This window comes from Lepisosteus platostomus, unplaced genomic scaffold (assembly GCF_059453375.1).
Source record: "Lepisosteus platostomus isolate fLepPlt1 unplaced genomic scaffold, fLepPlt1.hap1 Scaffold_200_H1, whole genome shotgun sequence".
NCBI classification, from domain to species: Eukaryota; Metazoa; Chordata; class Actinopteri; order Semionotiformes; family Lepisosteidae; genus Lepisosteus; species Lepisosteus platostomus.
In genome coordinates this window covers 1-7,500 of record NW_028291581.1, presented here as the reverse complement: position 1 = coordinate 7,500, position 7,500 = coordinate 1, and the positions used below count along the sequence as shown (strand labels likewise).

The window sequence follows — 7,500 nt, the reverse complement described above, 5'->3', positions numbered from 1 at the left end:
CAGCTGTAAGGCACCTTGAAGCGTGCACCCCCAACATTCTTCTTTGCGCATCTGTGAAAGGTAAATTCTTGAACAAACTCTGAACCAGCTCTAAGGAAACTAATCAGATTAGACATTACTTTGACTCATCTTTTTACGCTCAGTGCTGGATTGCTCAAACTCCAGCTAGGGTTAGGGTTAGCATTCCCACGCTACTTAGACACTTTGTTTACGCTCAGTGCTGGATTTTGGGAACTTCAGGACGAGTGGGAATTTTCTCCTATCTGTCAATTCTGTTTTGTTTTGGAGACTCTTGGCTGCCTATGTTGTACAGTGCAGCGTGAAGGAAACATTTTCCAAAACTGTGTCAGCTCAAAAGTTGTAAGAAAACCTCTCCAGCTGCTTTAACTCTCTTGATTTTTGTCATTTAACGTGACACTCGATGTATAACTGGAGCCTCACATATGCAAATGGTGAGGCTCCAGTTCGACACCACTTTACAGTATATGACAAAAGCATGGCAGACTGTGCCGGACCGGCAGATAACTTCTGCTTATTTTTACCATATTAAACATTGGAAATCCTCCCACTTGCATTTGTGACACTTGATTTTGGCTCCACCTAAGACACTCTTAAATCATCAAACACTTTTCTCTTCTCCCGCAACACTCTTGTCTGTCGGCACTATGTGGCAGCGTTGCATGACAACCCATCTCACCACGGAAAGGAACCTAACAGCTTTGGTAAGAGAGGAGAAAAGGACCTGGCCCGTACGGGGCTCGAACCCACGACCTTGGCGTTATTAGCACCACACTCTAACCAACTGAGCTAACCGGCCTCACGACAGTGGTCCTCTCTGTGCTGACACTGCTCATGATGTTTCCCGAGCCGAAACTGCGTTTTTCCAAGCAATTTGACAAAGCCCGCCCACTGAAAACTGCAGCAGATCGTGTAAAGACGTTCAACTTTGTAATTACTGCACGCACAGGAAGCAGAATAAATTCCTCTTGTCAAACTGTCAAAGGTTTGCTTTGCGAACGCTGCAGGACATCGCACAATCTCTTTTGAACAGGGACGAACGATTTCTTATGGGGCGCAGTAAGTACAGACGTTTAAAAAGCTCCACTCATGCCGACGATGCAGCATGAAGAAGCGCAACCTAACATTTGACAGACAAAGGCCGGGCGCCGCTACGAGCAATATGAAATCAAACTGACAGCACACGGCGTTTCGCGCTGACTCAAAAGTGATCTCGACAGACGCTGTTCTCTGCATAAAGCTGAAAGAGCTAAAGAGCGTTTCTGTTGAGACGTAACAAGCTCGTTTCTTTCTACCATGATGTCACCATGACCAAATCTGTCTTTAAGCACCTTGCTCAGTCTCTGACGACACTGTCAAAAATTGCTTTCGCCGATTGTATTGCAAACCGGCGGAAGCGGGGTATTGGGAAAAGTTTTCAACTAGCAATAATCGCGCCTCGGCTAAACCTCACAGGCTACGATACTGCCACTGCGCAAAGCTGATAGTTGCCAGGCAACCGCGGGGATCCTATGGAAATCGTTATCGATAGTCTCATGGCATGTCGTTTCTGTAACGCTTCATATTTGTCCTCTTCTTCATCTAGCTTGAGGTTTTGAAGAATTTCATGGCAGACAAGGTCTCCGTCGGGAACAAAGGGCGTTGTGAGAAAACCGTTGCTTATTTTCAGCAGCAGAAATACAACCCTTTAAATACAAGATGACAGAACAATGACGAAGGGCATGCCTGGAGGAACTCATGCACTACAGAGGAAAGGGGGTGGGCACGTACAGTTCACATTCAAGCCACAAGTACTCTTCTTGGATGTTGCACAAACAAATCCTAACGTCTTGAAACCATTGCAGCATGTTTGTGTCCCACTTCCCGTGGCTGCAGGACGACTGACACGAACGGACAAACACAATCTGTGGCGTTTAGCGTGACATAGTCTTGCAGGCATCGTGCTGTCTCACTGCAATACTATACCGCTGGAGGAAACAGTCCATCTGGCCATGAAACTCATTTAAACGTCTAGCTACAGCAACTAACTATATCATGATTTATTCAGGATGTGTGGAATCAGCACGTCCCGGAGACAGCTTCCGAAATCGTGAGCATTCTCTGGTGGTAGGGGCGTTCAAGATGGCGCTCAGGTGGGAGGTAAAGTTTAGTGGTTGAGGAGTTTTTTTGAGTTTTTCATGACCTGAATGTTAATTTTTGCTTTTTTTGACTACAGAAAAATAAGGACTTAACACTAGTTGTTTAAACTTCAGTTATAATTGAAAGAAAAAAAAAACGATTTTTTTTAGGTTTAAGAATTTCGATATGAGTAACACTGGGAAAAGAAAAGAGTGCTGGGTCCTCGAAGGAGAAATCTAAGATACCTCAATCGTATATGTATAGCACTACAAGAAAATCGATGGAACTACAGGGAAAAGTGAAGCAGCTGGAGGGGACGTGGAAAGAGTGCTGGAGATGCGCTCGTACGGTAGAGCCGGAGTCCCTGCCCAGCACACCTGTGAAAACCCCGGCGGCCAAGAGAGGAAGGGGCGACCTGACGCTGGAGGAGCTCCAAACCAACATCTTTAACATGATGGGTGAGCTGAAGGAAATGATTCGATTTAATACAGTCGCAATCGAAAGTCTTAAAAAGTCCATGGACTGTGTGTTTAAAGAGGTTGAAGACTTAAAGAGTGAAGTAAAAGTTCTTAAACAAGTAAATACCGAACAAGAAAAGCATATTAAAGAACTTGAATTGAAAGTGAACGATGTAGATAGATACTGTCGACGATGGAATTTAAAATTATTTGGAGTTAAAGAGGAACGTGATAAGGACCTTGTTGCAACAGTGAAGGGTATCTGTAAAAGGACCCTGCCGGACCAGGAGGACGTAATATCGGCCATTGACTTTGTTCACAGGCTCGGGAGAGCGAACATGTCTGGGCAAGTGCGCCCCAGATCGATTATAATACAGTTCACCAAGAGGACGGCGAGGGACATGCTGTGGCGAGCGGCGAGGGGGAATGAGTATTTGAATGGGAACAAACTGAGGTTTGCAGAGGAACTGTCTGCCGCGGACAGGAGCACCAGGAACCAGCTGTGGCCCCAGGTTGAAGCTGCCAGAAGAGAGGGGAGGAGACCCTACTTTGTGGGAGCGAGGGCCTTTGTGGACGGGAAGGAGATTTGCTCCCAGTGACTGCTCAGTTAATGATTATGTTTGGTTTTATTTGTTATACCAGTATATACTAGTGTTTCTTTAGTGTTAGTTTGGAATGGTGTAGTTAAGTGTTAAGGACTGTTATAGTTCTGGTTCTTTGAAAAACTCAATAGTTTAGATAGTCTTAGAGTTAGTTATTTGCTTTTGTGTATGTCTTTTTCATGAATGCCAGAGGTACTCGAAATGTTGTTAAAAGAAAAACGTTTTTTTTGTTTTGTAAAAAACTGTGCTGAGTTTTATTTTTTTACAGGAAACGCATGCATGTTGAAACTAAAGTTTATAATTGAGAAATATTAAAGCAAGGAAAATATGATACGTGTAAAATATACAATTTGATCACATAATTACTTAATTACCTCTGGTAGTTAAATGTTTTTTTTCTGCTGCGTTTTTTTTCTCTTGTACATGACTCTGATCCTCTTGTTGTATTTGTATTTGTAAATTCTACATGTTTAATAAAAATAAAAAAAAGCATTATAATCAAGTAGCCACAGAAATTGCATCACGCTTTCATGTATGCTATTGCAGACACCAACGTTGCCTAGATAGAAAACCGAAATAGCCGTGGGTTTGCTTGCTGGTCTGAAGGATCTCTCTTCGAATCTCTATCATTTGTCAATGGAAGTAAAACGCGCTGCAATCTGATATGTTCAGAATCAAACCCGCAGCTGTTGTTCGACTTTATTTCTTGACTAATTACAACTGAGTGTCGCATGAGCAGTTACGTAAACTTGTCTGGTATATTTGAACACAAATGCCGTTCTTCAATTAAAACTAACAGTACATTGTCAGGGACATTCAGTTCTATACAAACAAGAGACAGACAAGAGAATATTCCTACCTTCATGTGGACTACGTGTTGACTTACTGATCGGAATAATTGAAAAGTTCGGGTTCATAGCCGATGCAGTGCGTTCTAATTAGAACAACAGCAACGCTGAGCTCTCAGCACCGTACTGAGCCCAGGTGTTTTTCTAAAGCTGTCAGGTGCAGTTCATTTACATGAAGGAAATCTCTTACTGGGTACAATTACAATGCAGTAAGTAGCACAGGCTACTAAGGGAGTAGCCTGATGCGTTTAAAAACGACCCGAGCCAGCCAGGAGTCGAATTTACAATCTCCTAATCCGTAGTCAGACGCGTTATCCATTGCGCCACTGGCCCTGGTGTGACACTGCAGGACTGTAACCCAGTGAGCTCAGCACTGCAACTAGTAAAATATTACCCGCGGTCCATTCTTTTCCAAAAGTGAGAAACACCTGTTTTCTACATGTTGTCTGTTTTAAAACCATATCTCTTTAAACCAAACCAAGAGTTTGTCTTTTGCACTGATATTCTGATTCATTTCGATTTCAAAGAAAAAAAAACATTATCTTCCAAAGCATCATACAATTGTCCCTTCTTCCAGACTCTACTTCTCTCTTGTAGTAGTACAGCAGACCTTTCCAGGTGAGCAGATAACAGAGTCCGAAATGAGCTTCCTCCATCAAGCAAAGTACCTGAACATGACTCTGTCTTCATAAATGCGCCCCTGTAATAAAGAAATTAAATCCAAAATCAAGAGGGCAGTTGCCTACTGAAGTTCAAGAAGTCATCAATTTTAACCTAGCAACACATTAAAGGCTGCATCTATACAAGTATGATTCTAGAAATGCTCACCAGATTACGTTTTAAGAAGGAACTGCGCCTCAGGTTTCGCCGAGATCTTAACTCGGATGGCAGGATTCAGAGTCCGGAGTGTGGACTGATGGAGCACGGAGGGTCCATATACTGTGGATCCCTCAGTGATCTTCCGCGTATTCAAACCGCCAGCGTGTAACTCCCCTGTCCCCGTGACCTCATCGCTCTGCTCTCACCTCTGTGCAGCCGAGCCCGACTCATGATAAAGTGGAAAAAAATATGCCCCCAACGTGAGATTTAATTTAGATTTCACAGATGCGCAAGGAAGAATGTTGGGGGTGCACACTTCAAGGTGCCTTACAGCTGTAGGGAGTGATTCGAGACGATTCGTGGCGTGCGCTCGTTCCCATATACCGTACGCCCCGGGCTGCAGTGCTAGGATGACATACAATACCGCTTGGGCACGTAACGGCCTTATATGCAAGTGTGGGACGTGAGGGTTTTCGTTTGTTCGTTTTGTTTTGCTCTGCTTTGCTTTGTTTTGCTTTCCATCGCGTTGGTAAGAGCGTAAATAAAAAGGCGATTCCTGCGTCTACCACTAATGTAAGAGCTATTTCAAGTGCGACGTGGTGCGGCTTTTCAAATGCTTGTGGGCATTTCTCTGTTGTTGATTCTTTTTTTGTGTGTAACAAAGTGGCATTTTCATGTCCGGACGGGGAGACTTTATCATTCCGACATGAAGCCACCCTTAAGTCCTCTGAGGCGTGTCTGTCTGCAAGGCTTGTATTTTGGAAATGTTTTTTTTAAACGGAGAATGACTTTGAAATAGGCTTCCGCCGGCGCCTCGCGATCCAGGTAAGATTGTAGCAAGAACGCAGCGGCGGTGGGGCTTGCTGTAGTCGTGGCCGAGTGATTAAAGCGATGGATTGGAAATCCATTGGGGTCTCCCCGCGCAAGTTCGAATCCTGCCGACTAGGTTGTCCGCCTCCAGTCCTTGTGTTCCGGCGCAAGGAAAGAAGCGTGCCTCTTTGCTGTTCCTGGTGGTTTTAAAACGCCAAATCGCTTGTACCCGCTGCCTTGGAAATAAATTCTTCAGCATCCGCGAATGCCTTTTTGCAGCTAAATGACGGTGTAAGTGTGTTTAGCCAGCGGGACTGGCTAGAGACGTAACTAAAGAGACTTGACGAAAATCAACTTAAGGAGATTGGAAAATATAAGAGCGTCTGAAAGTATAAGTACAGTACAGGTGGACGTAAAAGTAGTTAGATAAACAGTGTTTGTATTTTTATACAATTAGTTGCAATAGAGGAAACAATTTGGGTTTATTCGAATGTCTCAGACATGCTGAAACGCTGTAGGTTTAGAATCGAGACTGGGGAGAATAACGTCTTGTGAGAAGATCTGTTTACCTAACGATTAGATCCTGTAAATCCCTTGTACCCTCCCTAAGTCTGTCCCAGTCCAGTGGATAAAAATGTACTGTTAATGGAGTGTTGGTTTCTCTGTTATGGGATACTGGAGCACTACTGTCATGCTTGTTTCACTCCTCTGTTCAACAGTGTGCTATAGAGTAATGTATATGGGGAGACGGCAGGAGGCCACAGGAGTATTGGGGCAGCAAGTTTTACTTGCCGAGTACCAGATTTTAATGGGTGGTTTTATCCCAGATCTATTGGGTTGGAATATTATGCAATACAAAGAATGACTATCCAGAACAGGGTATCACGTGGCTTCAACTGACTGTGATCACTCAGTATGTTGATAGTATTCTGAGTGCTTCCCCTGACGAGGAAACCCACAAGTCTGAGTTGCTTCAGCTTTAGAGTGTCTAATAGAAGCAGCTATGATAAGGCCCTTTTGTGTCTAGCATTGTGAAATTTTAACAGGGCTTGGGTGCAATGTTTTTACAGGGTGAGCACAACTCTTAACAGATCTGCTTAAGGGGGGAGTGCAGTACAAGGACAAGATTGCCTTGGTTCCCGCAACAAAAGCCGCCTATAATAATTTGAAACAAGCTCTCTTACAGGTGCTGAGACTGGGGTTTCCTCAGATGGATCAACCATTCCTTTGTATGTAAGTGTGGACAAAGGGTTACTGTATATGTATATAATGTATGTATTTGTTGCATGTAGGCCACAATTCTGGATGGCTATGGAGAAATAGGATTCTCTCACAACGGCAGGGACTCCAGTTAAGAATACTAGGCTTGTCTCTGAACTGATTTGTAGTTTTACAGCTGCCGACAGAAGCAGCTTGAGTAAGGTGTAAATAACACAATAAATAAAGAATTCCAGTAACTCAAGGTAACAACCATGCAGATGCAGATGCCAGACGAGCTGCACTGGGAGAGCGGGAGTCTGAGACCCCTGTGAAACCTCTATTGGGGAAAGGGGAGAATTCAGGTTGAGGCCTTTAATAGATGTTTAATAGTGGTTAGAACAAATGTGTAAAGAATGTGGGGTTGTATGATGATGTGATGTGGGCTGGCACATACCCAAGTGTATGACAAAGATGATCCCAGGGTATGGACTGCCCTGCCCCTTGGATACTGATCTAGGGGCAGACTACACTGGGAAGGTGTGCCAGGCTGTAATTGCCTCACTAGGGGTAAGTTGGAAGTCACATTGCCCCAATCACCCACAGTCTGAAAGACCAACTAAGGAAATA

The 7,500-nt window shown here is 44.0% G+C and overlaps 3 non-coding genes across 3 annotated transcripts; 1 reads left to right on the top strand and 2 right to left on the bottom strand.

The window, feature by feature from the left end:
- Nucleotides 1-743: 743 nt before the first annotated feature.
- On the bottom strand, nt 744-817 carry trnai-aau (transfer RNA isoleucine (anticodon AAU)). Its single transcript has one exon. It is a non-coding gene; the product is annotated as a tRNA-Ile (tRNA).
- A 541-nt stretch (nt 818-1,358) lies between these two features.
- Nucleotides 1,359-1,500, bottom strand: LOC148636075 (U4 spliceosomal RNA). Its single transcript, XR_015932605.1, has one exon. It is a non-coding gene; the product is annotated as a U4 spliceosomal RNA (small nuclear RNA).
- A 4,228-nt stretch (nt 1,501-5,728) lies between these two features.
- Nucleotides 5,729-5,810, top strand: trnas-gga (transfer RNA serine (anticodon GGA)). The gene has a single exon. It is a non-coding gene; the product is annotated as a tRNA-Ser (tRNA).
- The last annotated feature ends 1,690 nt before the right edge of the window (nt 5,811-7,500 follow it).